This window comes from Bos indicus, chromosome 6, assembly GCF_029378745.1.
Source record: "Bos indicus isolate NIAB-ARS_2022 breed Sahiwal x Tharparkar chromosome 6, NIAB-ARS_B.indTharparkar_mat_pri_1.0, whole genome shotgun sequence".
Classification (NCBI taxonomy): domain Eukaryota; kingdom Metazoa; phylum Chordata; class Mammalia; order Artiodactyla; family Bovidae; genus Bos; species Bos indicus.
The window spans coordinates 58,451,131-58,471,391 of NC_091765.1; the positions used below are offsets into that span (position 1 = coordinate 58,451,131).

Genomic DNA, 20,261 nt, shown 5'->3' on the forward strand with positions numbered 1-20,261 from the left:
GCACTTAAGAATCTAATTCTGGCTTCAGAGCAAATCATAAAACAAATCATTTAAACAAATTAAAAAAAAAAAACCTAAGATATACTACACATCATTTGTGTGACATGATGTGAGTAGTCAAATGTTGATCAAGTACTGGGCAAATGAGGGTCACAATTTTCAGTGAAATCTAACATTGCCATGCTTGCTCTGCTATGAAGAGCTGCAGCCACCGCTCCCTGCTGTTCTGATACTGAGCCAACAGGTCTGCTAAAGGACTTCCCAGGAGGTTCAGTGGGTAAAGAACCCACCTGCCAACATAAGAGATGCGGGTTTGATCCCTGGCTCAGGAAGATTCCCTGGAGGAGGGCTTGGCAACCCACTCCAGTATTCTTGTCTGGAGAATCCCATGAACAGAGGAGTCTGGTGGGCTACAGTCCACAGGGTCGCAAAGAGCTGGACATGACTGAAGTAACAGCACGAACTCACACAGGCCTGTAAAATGGGGACTGATGACCCTACAACTCACTCGTATAAAATGGTAGCTAATTACCAGGTGCCCTGTTTGTGGTTCCCAAACTGCTTCACCTGGCTTTGAGTCGAGTCACCTAGGTAGAGTAATAGAGTGGAGTGTGGCCAAGCCAATGAAAGCCAGCACTTAAGAGACTGCCACCACCCAGGCCCAGGCCCAGCCCAAGCCCAGCCCCAGCCCCACCCCAGGGAGGCTTGGCCCCAGCCCCACCTAATCAAGCTACTGATTTGTCTTCAGGGAGGGACCCAGAGAGTGCTCTGCCAAGGTGCCCTTGTTAGGACTTGTCACTCCCTGGGACTATGCTGGTCTCCACTGCTGGGGCTTGTTTCTTGAGGCTATAAGGGTACAATTAGTTGCAACAGCTATGGCTTTATCTGTCCCTAAGCACCTCATTGATCTTGACAGTAATGACAGCAATGGAAAAAATAATATCAATATATTTGAATTGCTCAAGGATGTTTCTCCGAGGTTCAGCTGGGTGTGGTTTTTACCTGATCTTGCCAGGATTACATGAAAACCATGTTGGTTAATTTTTAAATGCTAACAGTGCCAGTTGATGGGTATGTAATGCTTGTTTCTCAAGAGTGATTGTGTTCCTGAGCATTTATTTAATCTTTTCAAAATCAAGCTTATAATTTCCACAATTCATAATGTTAAATACAATTTATCTGCTTTGAACTCAGTGTAGTACATTACGGTGTTTCTAAGAGTTGAGTGCATGTCTGAGGTTTTATTTAATTAATCAAATAATGTATTTTGAATGTCCATTTACTGCAAGGTTTAAAAGTTTTATGATTCATGAAATAACTGATCCATACGTAAAAACTATAGGAAACAGAAAAAAATGTCACTGAAGCACTGGAAGAAAGATAAATGCATTCTGACTGAAATGCAAGTCCAAAATATGAAAGGCAGAAAACTGAAAAAAGAAGAAAATACCCAGAGACTACAAAAGCAAAACTGGGAGGACTCCAAATAATTAAAAGCATGAAATATGAATAATGATCAATCTATAATCAGGAAGGAAGAATACAACATAAGAAAGATGTCATAAATGAGTATAAGATATTGCAGAGAAACAGTAAAAATACCAAATAAACAAAAACATTACATTTTAACATGGTAAAAAGTGTTTCACTCAATCCATTGTATGTCAGAGACTAACCAGGTACCCACCAACCCCATTTTCCTCTTCTTCCTGGTGCATGGCTACAAACTAAATTTCCCAAACTTCCTTGCACTCACTGTGATCATGTGACTGAGCCCCAGTCAACAGAATGTGGATCAGAAGTGGTATCTACCACACCAAGGCTTGGCCCATAAGACCTCCTATGCAATTCTCTATGCTCTTTCTCTTTTTTGTCATTTCCTAGCCAAATGATGAGGATCCAGGGGCAGACTTTGGGGCTCAAGGTCTTAGTGGAGCTGCTGAATGGAAGGAACTGATCCCTGCCATACTGAGCTGGACTACAGTGTAAACCAGAAATAAACCATTATTGGATTAAACCACTGAGCTATGGGGCTTGTTCAGTTCAGTTCAGTTCAGTTGCTCAGTCGTGTCCGACTCTTTGAGACCCCATGAATCGCAGCACGCCAGGCCTCCCTGTCCATCACCAACTCCCGGAATTCATTCAGACTCACATCCGTCGAGTCAGTGATGCCATCCAGCCATCTTATCCTCTGTCGTCCCCTTCTCCTCCTGCTCCCAATCCCTCCCAGCATCAGAGTCTTTTCCAATGAGTCAACTCTTCGCATGAGGTGGCCAAAGTACTGGAGTTTCAGCTTTAGCATCATTCCTTCCAAAGAAATCCCAGGGCTGATCTCCTTCAGAATGGACTGATTGGATCTCCTTGCAGTCCAAGGGACGCTCAAGAGTCTTCTCCAACACCACAGTTCAAAAGCATCAATTCTTCGGCGCTCAGCTTTCTTCACAGTCCAACTCTCACATCCAAACATGACCAGTCAGGAAAAACCATAGCCTTGACTAGATGGACCTTTGTTGGCAAAATAATGTCTCTGCTTTTGAATATGCTATCTAGGTTGGTCATAAATTTCCTTCCAAGGAGTAAGCGTCTTTTAATTTCATGGCTGCAATCACCATCTGCAGTGATTTTGGAGCCCCAAAAAATAAAGTCTGACACTGTTTCCATTGTTTCCCCATCTATTTCCCATGAAGTGATGGGACCAGATGCCATGATCTTAGTTTCCTGAATGCTGAGTTTTAAGCCAACTTTTTCACTCTCCTCTTTCACCTTCATCAAGAGGCTTTTTAGTTCCTCTTCACTTTCTGCCATAAGGGTGGTGTCATCTGCATATCTGAGCTTATTGATATTTCTCCTGGCAATCTTGATTCCAGCTTGTGCTTCTTCCAGCCCAGGGTTTCTCATGATGTACTCTGCATATAAGTTAGATAAGCAGGGTGACAATATACAGCCTTGACATACTCCTTTTCCTATTTGGAACCAGTGTGTTGTTCCATGTCCAGTTCTAACTGTTGCTTCCTGACCTGCATACAAATTTCTCAAAAGGCAGGTCAGGTGGTCTGGTATTCCCATAGATTAGCCCAACTAACACCCACTGAGGAGTTATCTCTTCAAGATGGATGAGTACAGGAAACATCTACGGAAAAGTTGATAGGCTACATGTACCAAATACAACTCTGTTGTCATCTCTGCTGCAATATTACTTCATCCTTTGTATTTAGCTAGGGATCTAGCTTTGTATTTAGCTTTAGGTTACTTTTATGAAAATGTGATTATTGGACCCTTCAACATCTTGGATTTGTGAAGAACAAAATTATTTATGATGTTTAGAATAAAGTAAATACACTAATAAACAAATTAAATGAATGAACAAATGAGTGGGTATTTTATTAATAGCAATTAATATACTAGATGCAGTTAAAGCTTTTTTTTAATCATACTACTTTTAATCTAATAACATAGAAGAAGTAAACAGTAAATCTTAGCAAACACTAAATCTTATCATATTAGACCCTCTTCTCTCAAAACTCTAGACTATCTTCTGTGGGAATTCTCTCCATCCTATTGACTTAATTATTACCTATGCATTGGCAATACTCAGATCTCTATCTCTAGCCTAGATTCTCCTCCTCAAGATTCAAATCATATATTCTTCCTGGAAATTTTCACTTGTGTGCCCAACATAACATTCATTCAAATGAATGAGTCATTGAGCTACAAAGGACCAATAGAAGTTACCTTCCCTGGAGACTGCTGGTTATCTTTTCAGCGTCAGCCCCCTCAGCTCCCTTTTCTGTCCAAAGAGGGCCCAGATTTGGTTCATGTGCCTGCACTTACCCATACAGCAATGTCCCTGGGGGCAGGTGACCCCACCGTCTATTCCAGGGGTGGTCTGTTTGTGCTGAGGGTAATTTATTGGTTCAGGAGTGGGCATCTGCAATGAGATGTTGAATTGTCTGCTGTCTTTCTGGGGAAAGTTTCCTTTCTTCTTAGAGAAAACTACAAGGAAAGACAAGAAAGAAAAAAAAGTCACAGGGAAAACATATAAAGTACAGAGATTAATTGCACATATTCTTGTGCCAGACTGACTGGATTTGAATCTACCACTTATAATTATGTAACATCCTGCACATTTCAGTGCCTCTGTTTTCTCATCAGCAAAAAGAGTTGTGAGAACAAAAAATGGATTAACATATGTAAAACACTTGTATGCAGAAAACACTATATAACTGTTGTTTATTATTATTTTATTATGAATGTTGTTGCTTGAAACTGCTGGCATGATCTTGCTTTGAGCCTGAGGATTAAGCATTCTCAAGAGATGCAAAGAGAATTTGAAGTAAATTTCTTCAAAATGTGTTGAAGCAAATTAATAGAATCTGGGTCCTCCATGACACAGGTGAACTTTGTACTCAATTGGACTGCAAGGGGATCCAACCAGTCCATTCTGAAGGCGATCAGCCCTGGGATTTCTTTGGAAGGACTGATGCTAAAGCTGAAACTCCAGTACTTTGGCCACCTCATGTGAAGAGTTGACTCATTGGAAAAGACTCTGATGCTGGGAGGGATTGGGTCAGGAGGAGAAGGGGACGACAGAGGATGAGATGGCTGGATGGCATCACTGACTCGATGGACATGAGTCTGGGTGAACTCCAGGAGTTGGTGATGGACAGGGAGGCCTGGCGTGCTGCGATTCATGGGGTCTCAAAGAGTCGGACACGACTGAGCGACTGAACTGAACTGAACTGAACCCTCTATAGAACATCTTGTTACACAAAATAATATAAGCTGCACTACTTTTCAAGCTTTATCGTTTAGATTAGGTTTTGTGGTATTTGCATCCAAAGGCATCCAATTTGACACATCAACTAGTACAGGGCTTTCAAAACATTCTGAAATCATGGAATCTTTTTTAAAATTTTCATAACATGAGGAATAATAAAATTAATTTCTCTTTGGAAGCATTCCAAATAAAATCGTGACTCCCTTCTGATTAAGCATCCCAGTCCAAGTCTACTTCTTTTCCCCTCCCCAGAAGTTACCACAGTTATGTCTTTTGTACCTGTTGTTTTCTGATTTTTTTCTTATATATTTACATAAAGACTTCTGTATCCAAAGTAAATACATAGCAACGTTGTGTGTGTGTTAACATAAGTGGTTTTATATTATTGTACACATCTTTCTGCAAAGTTGCTTTCTCAGACAACAATATCTTTTAGAGAGCCAGCTATGTTAGCACATTGACTGACCTCATTCTCTGTTACAAAATACTTCCAAGTGTTAATATTCCACAGCATACTTAGCCAATCATGAGGTGATGGGCTTTTAGGTTCTTTTCAATTTTGTTTTAATTTATGTTTTATAACCATCAGCAATGCTATGACCTATGTCCTCAAACCTGTCTGTTTGTCAAAGCTACATTACCAGGTGCATTAAAAGCACACGATGCTATATATTTTCAGTGACTTGTTACTCTCCTTAACATGAAGTACGTTTTTTCATCCTTGAATTCTTTTTTGTCTGATAGTGTCTTTTCACTTTGAATTACATTTTGTCTGACTGCTTCCCTTGTAGCTTAGTTGGTAAAGAATCTGCCTGCAATGCAGAAGACCTGGGTTAAATTCCTGGGATGGGAAGATCTCCTGGAGAAGGAAATGGCAAATCACTCCAGTATTCTTGCCTGGAAAATCCCATGGACAGAGGAGCCTGGCAGGCTACAGTCTATGGGGTCTCAAGAATCGGACATGACTTAGTGACTAACTGCTACTGCTAAGTCACTTCAGTTGTGTCCGACTCTTTGCGACCCCATGGACTGCAGCCTACCAGGCTACTCCGTCCATGGGATTCTCCAGGCAAGAACACTGGAGTGGGGTGCCATTGCCTTCTCCCTTAGTGACTAAACGACCACCAATATTGCTTAGTCTCTTTTGTTAGCATGTACTTTGTAAACTTTCCTTTAATTCCTGTGTTTTTTAGCTTTATGATTACCTCTTTTTCTTCCAGCTTCATTGAGATATAACTGACATTCAGCACTATATAAGTTTAAGGTGTACAGCATAATTATTTGAGTCACGTATGTCATGAAGTGGTCATCACAATAAGATTAGTGAACATCTATGATCTCAAACTGCCAAAGAATGCTGACTACCGCACAATTGCACTCATCTCACACTCTAGCAAAGTAATGCTCAAAATTCTTCAAGCCAGGCTTCAACAGTACGTGAACCATGAACTTCCAGATGTTCAAGCTGGATTTAGAAAAGATGGAGAACCAGAGATCCAATTGCCAACATTGGTTGAATCATCAAAAAAGCAAGAGAGTTCCAGAAAAACATCTACTGCTTTATTGACTATGCCAAAGCCTTTGACTATGTGGACACAACAAACTATGCACAATTCTTCAAGAGATGGGAATACCAGACTGCCTTACCTTCCACCTGAGAAATCTGTATGCAGGTCAAGGAGCAACAGTTAGAAGCTTACATGGAACAACAGACTGGTTTCAAATTGAGAAAGAGTATGTCAAAGCTGTACTTTGCTTATTTAACTTATTTGCACCCTTTTATGTACCTGATTATTTAACTTCTATGCAGAGTACATCATGAGAAACGCTGGGCTGGATGAAGCACAAGCTGGAATCAAGACTGCAGTGAGAAATATCAATAACCTCAGATATGCAGATGACACCACCCTTATGGCAGAAAGTGAAGAGGAACTAAAGAGCCTCTTGATGAACGTGAAAGAGGAGAGTGAAAAAGTTGGCTTAAAGCTCAACATTCAGAAAACTAAGATCATGGCATCTGGTCCCATCATTTCATGGCAAACAGATGGGGAAACAATGGAAACAGTAACAGACTTTGTTTTGGGGGACTCGAAAATCACTGCAGATGCTGAAATTAAAAGACACTTGCTCCTTGGCAGAAAAATCTATAACCAACCTAGAGAGTATATTAAAAAGCAGAGTCATTACTTTGCCAGCAAAGGACCATCTAGTCAAAGCTAGACGTAGTCATGCACGGATGTGAGAGTTGGACTATAAAGAAAGCTGAGCATTGAAGAATTGATGCTTTTGACCTGTTGTGTTGTAGAAGACTCTTGAGAGACCCTTGGCCTGCAAGGAGATCCAACCAGGCAATCCTAAAGGAAATCAGTCCTGAATATTCATTGGGAGGACTGATGCTAAAGCTGAAACTCCAATACTCTGGCCACCTGATGCTAAAAACTGACTCATCTGAAAAGACCCTGATGCTGGGCAAGATTGAAGGCAGGAGGAGAAGGGGACAACAGAGGATGAGATGGTTGGATGTCATCACCGACTCAATGGACATGAGTTTGAGCAAGCTCCAGGAGTTGGTGATGGACAGGGAGGCCTGGTGTACTGTGTACTGGAGTCCATGGGGCTGCAAAAAGTTAGATACAACTGAGTGACTGAACTGATACTGAATCTCTCTCACTCTTTCTTCCCTCCCTCCAACTGCCTCTTCTGTGGCAACCACCTGTTCTCTGTATCTGTAATTATATTTATATTTTGTTATGTTTTTCATTTGTTCTTTTTTATTCCACATGTAAGTAAAACAATACATTATTTGTCTCTCTGTATCTGACTTATTTCACTTAGCATAACACTCTCTAGTTCCACTCATGTTGTCAGAAATGGCAACGTTTCATTCTTTTTCATGGCAAGTAATATTCCACTATATATGTATATACCAGGTTTTCCTTATCCATTCATCTACTAATGGGCACTTACGTTGCTTTCATATTTTGGCTATTGTAAATAATGCTACAGTGAACATGCTGCTGCTGCTGCATCGCATCAATTGTGTCCGACTCTGTGCGACCCCATAGACGGCAGCCCAACAGGCTCCTCTGCCCCTGGGATTCTCCAGGCAAGAATACTGGAGTGGGTTGCCATTGCCTTCTCCGACAGTGAACATAGGGGTAGTTATAGTTTTTCTATAGTTTTTTGTTTTCTTCTGATGATATCACAAGGAATGAAAGCATTAGATCATATGGTAGTGCTATTTTTAATTTTTTGAAAAATCTTCCTGTTGTTTTCCATAATAGCCACTGCATTCCTGTATTTTCAACTGTTCTGTGTTATTTTTCTTTAAGATATTTCTTGTATAAAATGTAGGTATATTTTAAAATACAATCTCACTGTATAGATCTTCCTCAGTTTATGATGAGATTATATCCCAATAAGCCCATCGTAAGTTAAAACTATTGTTATATTGTTCCTGCTGTTCAGTCACTAAGTTGTGTGTGATGTTGCAGTTAATAAAACTAACCTACAGAACATCTTATCTTAGCGTAGCCAATCTTAATCTCAGAGCACTTCAGTGCTCAGAACACTTCTTTTATTCTAATTGGGCAAAATCATCTAACACAAAGTCTGTTTTATAGTGAAGTGTTAAATATCTCCTGTAATTTATTGAATACCGTACTGACAGTGAAAAACAGAATGGTGATCTGGGTATAGAAATGTCATAAGCAGCGTGTTGGTTGTTTACCCTCGTAATGGCGTGGCTGACTCAGAGCTGTGACTTGCTGCCCTGCCCAGCATCATGAAATAAGATTGTACCACCTATCACCCAGGAAAAGATCAAAATTCAAAGTACGATTTCTGTTGAATGCATTATCACTTCAACACCATACCAAAGTAAAAAAAATCATAAGTCGAATCATCCTAAATTGAAGACTGTGCTTGATTTTTACTGCAGCTGTGTGCATTTTAATAATATTTTTACCAATTACATGGCCTTGGTATGAAGGGCAGGTGATCAGTTCACCATCATGAAGCTAGAAGTTGTCAACCATGAAATCTTCATATATTTAAAAATTTCATGTAAACTTTATAAATTATTAAGCCATAATAATACATGTGTGTTAAAGAGGTGCCAGAATACATTTTGTTCTTTTTGTATAGAGAGAATCCCAAAGTAAATGATTATTTATGAAGTAACATTAGGATGACAATCTTGGTGGTTATAAGATGTTCTCCTTTTTGTAAAGAATTTTTTTTAAAGAGTTAATAAAATAAACACTTAATTTCATTAAGTTAATGAAGTAAAACTGCTAATTTCATTTCCTGGAACTTTATTTAAGCAAATTAAATAAATTTACAAAAAAATTAAAAGTTTCAACTGTTTTTCCCCTTATACATTGGTACACTTAGTAACAAATATGCTACTAAGAGAGTGGATACAAGAGCGCCATTTGGCAATACCCAGAAGGATAGGACTTAAGCTCAGAAATAACACTGCCTCACAAATTTAAAGCAAGAGGGGCTTCCCTGGTGGCTCAGCGGTAAAGAAACTGCCTGGCCACTGCAGGAGACATGGGTTTAGTCCCTATCTCGGAAGATCAAATATGCTGAGGAGCAACTAGGCCCATGCTCCACAGCTATTAAGCTTGTATTCTAGAGCCTGTGCTCCACAGGAGAAGCCACTGCAATGAGTAGCCCATGCACTGCAACCAGAGAGTAGCCTCCCACTCACCTCAACTGGAGAAAAGCCCATGAAGCAACGAAGACCCAGCACAGTCAAAACAAAACAAACAAAAAATGAACCAAGGAAAGAATACGGCACTTTCACAAAATCCTCAAGGCTGAACTGCCATTAAAAAAAGATCTCCAAGCACCCATAACTTTCTGTAGAAAGTTAGAAAGCTCTTTATTGGTTTTAGTTATTTTCAAACAAATTTTAACAGAGTCCTTGTGTCTCATATGGTGACCTTTGGGCCACCTGGGATATTAAGTGTTGGGAAGAGAGTAAATGTCACTAGGGCCATACCATTGGCTTAACACAAACAGCATCACTTTTCATTCATCTGTTTCATGCAAGGTTTCTCTTGAAAAAATAGCTCTTCTACGAAGAAAAAAAAAGGTCTGGTCTAATATTCCTGTCTTCAGTATGCATGTGTGCATGTGTGCATGCATGCCAAGTCACTTCAGTTGTATCTGATTCTTTGTGACCCTTGGATTGTAACCTGCCAGGCTCCTCTGTCCATAGGAATCTCCAGGAAACAATACTGGAGTGGGTTGCCATGCCCTTCTCCAGGGGATCTTCCTGACCCAGGGATGGAACCCACATCTCTTATGTCTCCTGCATTGGCAGGCGGGTTTTTTTTACCACTAGTGCTATGTGGGAAGCCCATCTTCAGTATAACTAATCCTCATTTTTTTTACAGGTTTATATAATGTGTTCTCCTTAAATGGCTTCAGAAAGCAGATTTTCTTCCAGGTCCCAAAGATACCCATTTCTTGGTGGGGAAATCATTAGTGTTTTCAGCCCAGTCCCATTTTGCTCAACTTTCAGTGTTCATGCATCTTTTTTGTAATAACCCTCATATATTTGAAGACGATTATTCAGTTACTCCTCAGTCTTCCCTGCTTGAGGCCAAATCAATCTGATGTCATTTAATCCCTTTTACAGATCTCACTTTTCAACATTTAAATCATTGCTGTGGGGTCCTCATCTCTCTGAAACATCTTCAAATTTCTTATCTCCCTCCCCTATTATCAAAATCACAACTACATACCCTCATGCTCAGTAGGTGGGAGGGAAAAGCCATCCTTTCTACTTAGTTCCTTCAGGCTCTAATTTGGTTCTTCTTTCATCCTTCAAGATTATCTTGATGGTGGTGGTGGATTAAATATGGTAACAAATTCTTTGACACTATTTCCATCCAAGTGGGATTAAATTCCCCTCCTCTTAAGTCTAGGCCGACCTGTGACTAGCCATTGACCAACACAGAATGGCAGAGAGATACTATGCTGGTTTGGGCCAGTCTTCAACAGGACTGACAACTTCTACCTTGGCCTCTTGGAGAACACATTATATAAGCCTATAAAAAAATTAGGATTAGTTATACTGAAGATGGGCTTCCCACGTAGCACACTAGTGGTAAAGAACCCACCTGCAAAAAAAAAAAAAAAAATGTAAAAAAAAAAAAAAAATCAGGCTAGCCTGAGATTACCAGGCTATGAGGAAGTTCATCCTGTCATGTAGAGAGGTCACATGGATAGCAATGCCCCACTGCCCCTAGCTCTTCCAGCCATGTCAACCCAAAGGATCATGAGAAAGAATAATGAATCGATGTGCTATGTCACGAACTTCTCATGTGGCTTATTATGCAACAAGATGATTAGAATGATGGTTTTCTTTTCCCCTTTGTGATTTATTCTCCTTTCCCCTTCTCAGGTATCTTCTTGAATGCTGACACTAGGGTCCCCATAACCAAAGGGGATCCTCCCAAGAGTTCCAACATGAATTAGCCCTACCTTATCTGTAAAAAAGAAGTGATGATTTCCCCTGCTTGTCCATGAATTTTCTTGTCTTGTATCTCTAAAATATCTGTGTTTTAAGAATACCCCAATAGACAATCCCTACTAGTGGGATTATCTCTGTGAGTATATATTCTACTTCTATCTTTCCTTAAAACAGTGTTTCCAACATCCCATTCACAGCTTATTTTCCAAAGTTGTTCAAGGTCTGTGATATTATGGATGAGGTTACAAGGTCAAGTGCATTCAAAAGAAAAACAATGGCTTCTATTGTTTGATATTAATAAGTATTTTTAATTTTATGAAGTAGATGTATAAGTTAGGGAGTTTACCGGGTCACAAAGGAAATCATAGCTGGGAAATGGTGCTGCTGGTTTAAAACCCAGGTACTTTACTTAAGTCTCACAGGATAGAAGATAGTACCAAGAGAAGCAGGAAATGTGGGAGTTTTCTCTGAACTGAGCTCACTTAAACTTAAATGTATTTCTTACACAGAAGCATTCATTTTTGCATGGCGGTATCATGACCCTTCCAATCCTATATGACTCAGAGCCAGGGGCTCAGAGATGACATCATCATTCAGTGGTGTTCTGAGTTATATCCCAAGAAGACCAAACATCAGAAAACAACTTTAAGTTTTCAAAGTTCACCTCAAAATATCTAAGAGTTCCCTTTGGAGATACCATATAGAAATGACAATTAAAAGTTCAAAAATGAAATATTTAACTTCCCCCTCAGTCTTAGAACCAGACCGATTTGGGGGATTAGTTGTTCAGACGAAGTAGAAAAGATGACCCACAGGCTAATAGATCTCTGTCACCTCACAGAGAGAGTTGTTTGTATCTGCCGGCCTGAGTAAGTTAACAAACCGCAGAAGGAAAGAGAAATGGCCTGTGGCATTAATGCTCAGCTAGAGTTGGCAGCACCAAAAAAATGTGTACTGCAAGTACTTTCTTAGTTTCTCTTTTGCCTTATAATTTACTTATTAATTTACAGACGTTTTATCTCTTTTATTCGGTTAAATATTTCTATTCCTTTAGGATTCTCATATTTAATACTTAGACAGCCAGTCACCAAACACAGAGTAACTACTCTGTCTTGGTTCATTCAGGCTGCTATAACAAAATGCCATAAACTGAATAATTTATAAACAACAGAAATGTATTTCTCACAGTTCTGGAGACTGGAAAGTCCAAGAAGAGCAAGATGCTGGCAGGTCCTGTCTGGTAGGATTCACTTCCTGGTTCATGGGTGACACTTTCCCACCATGTCCTCATATGGTGGAAGGGTTGAGGGGGCTCCCTGAGGTCTCTTTTAAAAGGACATTAATCCCAGTCATGAGGACTCCATCCTCATGACCTGATCACCTTCCAGAGCCCAATCTCCTAATAGCATCACCCTGATCATTAGAATTTCAGCTTATGAACTTGAGGGGGATGTAAATATTTGGCCCATGACATCTTCCACAATGGCCACTTCTTGGAGAAAGTCCATCTATAGGGTGAGTGAATGAGACCTGGGCTTCTGAGCTGACATCTGGGGCAGTAAATCCCCAGCAAGGGCCATGTTAAGACCTCCTTTATTTACAATACACGTAAATCAAATTATTACACTTTATGGCTTAAAGTTAGTTGTTTGTTGTTGTTTAGCTGCTAAGTCATGTTCACTCTTTTGCAACCCCATGGACTGTAACTTGCCAGGCTCCTCTGTCCATGAGATTTTCCAGGCAAGAACACTGGAGTGGGAGAACAAGATGGCAGAAGAGTAGGTGGACGTGGAGTACATCTCTCTCCATGGATATATCAAGAATACACCTTCAGACACAGGAGTGCATGCAAAACACCAGCTAAGGTGGAAGGAGTACCTGATCAGTGGAAAAGAATATATAAAAACCACGCAAAACTTGGTAGGACAAAGGAACGAGGAGGAAAAACAGGAGTGTTAGTAGGACTGGACCTGTCCTCAGCGGGTGGGGCAACTGAAGCAGGGGTCCGATCCCCACAGCAGAACAATTGTCTGGGTCAGAGGAGAACCATTTAAGGCTGAGAGTGAAACAGCTGATCTGTGGCAGCATAAATGAAATGAGAATCAGACAGTCCTTGCTGCAGCCATGTCGTCATGTCTTGTTGTGAAGTCGCTCAGTCGTGTCCGACTCTTTGCTACCCCTTGGACTGTAGCCTACCAGGCTCCTCCCTCCATGGGATTCTCCAGGCAAGAGTACTAGAGTGGGTTGCCATTTCCTTCTCCAGGGAATCTTCCCAACCTTGGGATTGAACCCGGGTCTCCTGCATTCCAGGCAGACGCTTTAACCTCTGAACCATACATACCCCAAACAGGAACGCTGGTCTCCTGGAAGGCACAGTGGCTGGGCCTGGAGTTCAGGGATTGTGGAGCAATCCCAGGGCAAGAGCTGATGTTGACTGTGGAGAGACAGACTGGGGGGATGTGAAGGAGGAGATCGTGGTGGGAAATGCTGGTGGAGGCAAGCTAGGCAGCCATGGAAGCAAGGCGATACTGCTGAGTCACACGTAGCAGGTGAAGCCATTACCATAGTCTCTCTCTACCCACACACCAGCATCGGCAGCTGAACAATAAAGCAACTGGCCCATCAAATGCCTGACGCACTGAACTACCGAGTAGGACTACACCCAGGGTGCTCCTTTCAGTGCCTGATGCACTGATTTACAGAGTAGAATCCCAGCCAGGGGGCCCCTCTATGTGACTGACAAGTCGAACAACAGAGAAGGACCCCAGGCAACGGAGCCCTCTAAGTGCCTGAATGGGCGGACCTACAGAGAATGCCTGGTCAAAGAGGCCTTCTGATTGCCAGCTACAAGAGGCTCAAAAAAAGACTCTGATGGTGAAAGACTTTATTTTGGGGGGCTCCAAAATCACTGCAATGGTGACTGCAGCCATGAAATTAAAAGACACTTGCTCCTTGGAAGAAAAGCTATGACTAACCTAGACAGCATATTAAAAAGCAGAGACATTACTTTGCCAACAAATGTCCATCTAGTCAAATTTATGTATTTTCCAGTAGTCATGTATGGATGTGAGAGTTGGACTATAAAGAAAGCTGAGCACCAAAGAATTGATGCTTTTGAACTGTGGTGTTGGAGAAGACTCTTAGGAGTCCCTTGGACTGCAAGGAGATCCAACCAGTCCATCCTAAAAGAAATCAGTCCAGAATATTCATTGGAAGGACTGATGCTGAAGCTGAAGCTGAAATTCCAATACTTTGGCCACCTGATGTGAAGAAATGATTCATTTGAAAAGACCCTGATGCTGGGAAAGATTGAAGGCAGAAAGAGAAGGGGACGACAGAGGATGAGATAGTTGGGTGGCATCACTGACTCAATGGATATGAGTTTGAGTGAACTCCGGGAGTTGATGATGGACGGGAGGTCTGGTGTGCTGCAGTCCATGGGGTCACAAAGAGTCAGACACGACTGAGCAACTGAACTGAACTGAACTGAGGGCCATAACTCTTGTGTCGGAGGCAGTCCCTGTCTCTGCACACTTGGTGCTGCCAGGATCCCCACAAGCCAAGCAGCCAAGCCACCTTCACACTTAACTCTCACTGGGGCAGAGCTGCCACAGGCAAAATAAAATCTTGCATCTATGCATGCAGGGTCACTTCGGTCATCTGACTCTTTGCAACCCTGTAGACTGTGGCCTGCCAGGCTTCTCTGTCAGAGAGGGGGTTCTCCAGGCAAGAATACTGAAGTGTATTGGCCAATACTGGTTGCCATACCCTTCTAGAGCACTATATTTCCTACTGCCCTAGCCACCAATTCCCCTGAGTACCTGGTGCTGCCAGAACCCCTGTGACCCAAGCAGCTGCACCACCTTCACACCTGGCCCTCATAGGGGCAAACCCAAGCCCTCCAGGGCAGCCTCAGAAACTAAACCCCAGTGGACAACCCACATGTAGAGGTGGAAATAAAGCCACAATTGAAACCCAGGGGTAGTATGGCTAAGGAAGAAGCCCCAAAACCTTCCCACCAGCTGTACAAGCTGCTGATTAAATCCACATGATCAACTAAGCAGACTCTGTGTCAATGGAATATATGAAAGGTCATTGAGAGCTCCCACAAAAGAAACACACTAGCTCTGATAGCTGTGGACATTGGAGGCAAGAACACACAAGAGTAGGACCAGATTAGAATCTGAGCTTCCCCACAGCAGGTCCAGAGATCAGCACAGTGTTGGAGGACATCCTAGGGAGGTAAGGTGGACTGTGACTTCCAGCGAGGGAAAGGACTCTGACAGCAGTGACTCAAGAAAAACATTTATTATTCTTAATTTTTGACTTGTTCTGTAGATTCTTTTGGATTTTTCTTTCTTTTTTATTTGTTTCCTTTCTCTCCCCTCTGTTGTAGTTGTCAATTTTATTGGCACTAAGAAATCCAATTAAGCCTGTGAGCTCTTTTATTTTTTTCTCAGTCACATTTTTTATTGTTGTCAGAAATCTCTGCCTCTACTTTGGGCTTTTGCAGTTCTGTGGAGTTTTCTCTCTTTTTTTTTTTTTCTTTTCTCTTTTTTTAATTTTAATTTTTTAAACCTATTATTATTTTTTCTATATTTATTCCTTTGTGTGCTTTTCCTACTGTTCTTTTCCCCTTGCAGTTAATCTTTAACACATATAAATGTTCTTTATCTACCTCTATTTAACTTTGCATATCTATTCTTTCTTTCTCTCCTTTCCTCTCAACATATTTGTTAGTTTTATTTTCATTGCCTTATTCCCCAATTGGCACCTTGCTTTAGTTTTGTTTTCCAGTTTGTGCTTTAATTAGTTTTATTCTGATAGATATAATTTTTGGTTTCCTTTGTTTGCCAGGTCAATCTATTGTACTTTATTTTTGTTGGACTGTTTTGATTTTGATTGTGGGCATATATGTGTATATTCAGTTACACTTTCTATTGTTATTATAAACCTCTGCCTCTATGTTGGGCTTTTGCAGTTCTATGGAGTTTTCCTTTTTTTTTTTTTTTCCTTTTTTGTTTCTTCTTCCTTTTTTTCTTTTCTCTTTTTCATAATTTTAATTTTTAATTGTTTTAAACCTATCATATGTTTCTACATTTATTCCTTTGTTTGCCTTTCCTACTGTTCTTTTTCTTGCAATTAATCTTTAATGTTTATAAATCTTCTTCATCTACCTCTATTTAACTCTGCATATATATTCTTTCTTTCTTTCCTTTCCTTTCAACATATTTGTTAGTTTTGTTTTTATTTCTTTATTCCCCACTTGGCACCTTGCTTTAGTTTTGTTCTCCAGTTTGTGCTTAAGTTAGTTTTGTTCTTAATTGATGAATATAATTTTTGATTTCCTTTTTTGCTGGGTCAATCTAGTGTACTTTATTTTTGGTGGACTGTTTCCACTTTGCTCATGGGTGTATATGTATATGTGTATATTCCATTATTTTAATTATTAGTTGCCTGATTTTGTAACAGCCATTTGTTTGGGGTTCATCTTCAGTTTCTTGTTTTGGATATTTGTTTTAATCTCTCTTAATGCCATAACAAACCACTTGTGGAATCTTCATTCCTCACCAGAGATCAAGCCCTGAGCCTTGGAGTAGGAGCACTGACTCCAAGACCCTAGACTACCAGAGAACTAACCCTCAGTTCCGTTCAGTTCAGTCACTCAGTCGTGTCTGACTCTTTGCGGAGTATCAAACAGTGAGAGCTCACACAAAGGAAACCACTTGAATACAAGACCCTGCACCACCCAATCACCAGTAGCACCCTGTGCAGGACACCTCATCTAAACAACAAACAAAACAAAAGTACAAACCCAATCATCAGCAGACAGGATTACCACCTCATTCAGCCTTGCCCATCAGAGGAGAAACAAACAAACAAAAACTCAGCACAAATCTCACCCTAAATGAAGCTCACACAAACCACTGGACCAATCTTAGGAGGGCAGACACCAAAAGGAAGAAAGAATTCAACCTTCTTCAAGGAAAGAATTCAACTTTCCTTGAAGCCTGGGAAAGGAGACCTCAAACACAATAACTTAAAAAAAAATAAATGAAAACGCAGAGAAATACTACACAAATGAAGGAACAAACTAGAAACACAAAAGTCCAAATAAATGAAGAGAAAATAGGCAAACTACCTGAAAAGGCATTCAGAATAATGATAGTAAAGATGATCAAAAACCTTGAAAACAAAACGGAGACAAGAATCAATTAACAAAGACCTAGAAGAATTAAGGAATAAACATACAAACAACACAATTACTAGAATTAAAAATACTCTAAAAGGAATTAATAACAGAATATCTGAAGCAGATATCTTTCAGTGAGCTGAAAGATAAAAGGGTGAAAATAACTTCTGAAGAGCAGAATAAATTACAAAGACTGAAAAGAGCTGAGGACAGTCTCAGAGACCTCTGGGGCCATATCAAATGCACCAACATTCGAATTATAGGGATCCCAGAAGAAGAAGAGGAAAAAAAAAAAAGGGTATGAGAAAATTTTTGAAGAGATTATGGTTGAAAATTTCCCCAACATGGAAAAGGAAATAGTCAATGAAGTCCAAGAGGCACAAAGAGTCCCATACAGGATAAACCCAAGGAGAAACACACCAAGACACATACTAATAGAACTAACAAAGACTAAACACAAAGAAGGAAAATTAAAAGCAGCAACAGAGAAGCAACAAGTAACATACAAGGGAAGCCCCATACACTTAACAGCTGATCTTTCAGCAGAAAGTCTGCAGGCCAGAAGGGAATGGCAGGATATATTTAATGCACTAGAAGGGCAAAATCTACAACCAAGATTACTGTACCTGGCAAGGATCTCATTCAAAATTGATGGAGAAGTAACAAGCTTTTCAGACAAGCAAAAGTTAAGAGAATTCAGTACCATCAAACCAGCTTACAACAAATGTTAAATGGACTTATATAGTCAAGAAATACAACAGAAGAAAAAAGATCTACAAAATCAGTCCCAAACAATTAAGAAAATGGCAATAGGAACATATGTATCAATAATTACTGTAAATGTAAATGGATTAAATGCTCCAACCAAAAGACACAGACTGGCTGAATGGACATAAAAACAAGACCCCTATATATGCTGTCTACAAGAAACCCACTTCAGACCTCAAGACACATATAGACTGAAAGTGAGAGGCTAGAAAAATATATTTGATGCAAATGGGAAGCAAAAGAAAGCTGGAGTAGTAATCCTCATATCAGACAAAATAGAACTTAAAGAAGATTACAAGAGATAAGGAAGGTCACTACATAATGATCAAGGGATCAAACCAAGAGGAAGACGTAACAATTGTAAATATCTATGCACCCAACATAGGAGCGGGAGAAGGCAATGGCAACCCACTCTGGTACTCTTGCCTGGAAACTCCTATGGGCAGAAAAGCCTGGTAGGCTGCAGTCCATGGGGTCGCTGAGTTGGACACAACTGAGTGGCTTCACTTTCACTTTTCACTTTCATGCATTGGAGAAGGAAATGGCAACCCACTCCAGTGTTCTTGCCTGGAGAATCCCAGGGACAGGGGAGCCTGGTGGGCTGCTGTCTATGGAGTCACATGGAGTCAGACATGACTGAAGTGACTTAGCAGCTGCAGCAGCAACATAGGAGCACCTCAGTACATAAGACAAACACTAACAGACATAAAAGGAGAAATTGACAGTAACACAATAATAGTAGGAGACTTTGCCACCTCACTCACACCAATGGACAGATCATCAAAATGGAAAATTAATAAGGAAACACAAGTCTTAAATGATACATTAGATGAGATGGATCTCGTTGATATCTTCAGGACATTCCATCCAAATGCGAAGAATACACCTTCTTCTCAAGTGCAATTGGAACATTCTTCAGGATAGACCACATCCTGGGTCACAAATCAAAGCTCAGTAAATTTAAGAAAATTGAAATTGTATCAAGCATCTTCAACCACGATGCTATGAGACTAGATATCATTTACAAGGAAAAAAACTGTAAGAAACACAAACACTTGGAGATTAAACAACACATTTCTAAATAACCAACAGGGTACTGAAGAAATCAAAAGGGAAATAAAAAAATTTCTAGAAACAAATGGCAATGAAAAAGCGACAACTCAAAACCTAAGGACAGCAGCAAAAGCAGTTCTAAGATAGAAGTTTATAGCAATACAATCCTACTTCAAGAAACAGGAAAAACATTGAATAGACAACCTAACCTTACACCTAAAACAACTGGAAAAAGAACAACACCTCCCCCAAAATTACTAGAAGGAAAGAAATCATAAAGATCCAAGCAGAAATAAATGAAAAATAAATGAAAGAAACAATAGTAAAGATTAGTAAACCTAAAAGCTGGTTCTTTGAGAAGATAAACAAAATTGACAAATCTTTAGCCAGACTCATCAAGAAAAAAAGAGAGAAGAATCAAATCAACAAAATTATAAATGAAAAAAGAGAAGTTACAACAGACAATGAAGAAATAAAAAGGATTAAAAGAGACTATTACAAACAACTATATGGCAATAAAACAGATAACCTGGAAGAAATGGACAGATTCTTAGAAAAGTTCTGTCTTCCAAGACTGAACCAGGAAGAAACAGAAATTATGAACAACCCAATTACAAGCACTGAAATTGAAGCTGTGATCAAAAATCTCCCAAAAAAGAAAAGCCCAGGACCAGATGGCTTCACAGGAGAATTCTATCAAACATTTAGAGAAGAGCTAATGCCTATCCTTCTAAAACGCTTTCAAAAAATTTCAGAGGAAGAAACACTTCCAAACTCATTCTACGAGGCCACCATCACCCTGGTACCAAAACCAGACAAAGACAACACACAAAAAGAAAACTAAAAGCCAATATCACTGATGAAGATAGATGCAAAAATCCACAACAAAATTTTAGCTAACAGAATTCAGCAACACAACAAAATCATACACCATGATCAAGTTGGGTTTATTTCAGGGATGTAAGGATTCTTCAATATAC

The 20,261-nt window shown here is 40.1% G+C and overlaps 1 protein-coding gene across 3 annotated transcripts in view; it reads right to left on the bottom strand.

Annotated features, from left to right (window-relative positions):
* LOC139183616 (putative uncharacterized protein FLJ13197) overlaps positions 1-20,261 on the bottom strand; it is a 221,471-nt gene that overhangs the window by 27,383 nt on the left and 173,827 nt on the right. For 2 of the 3 annotated variants that reach the window (XR_011567149.1, XR_011567148.1), the window contains 2 exons: positions 3,832-3,993; positions 711-2,906 (listed from right to left, as the gene is read on the bottom strand). The gene's annotated coding sequence lies outside the window, so the exon portion shown is untranslated. Of the gene's footprint in view, positions 1-710; positions 2,907-3,831; positions 3,994-20,261 lie in introns of those variants that run through there. The other variant, XR_011567154.1, reaches the window with a different exon arrangement.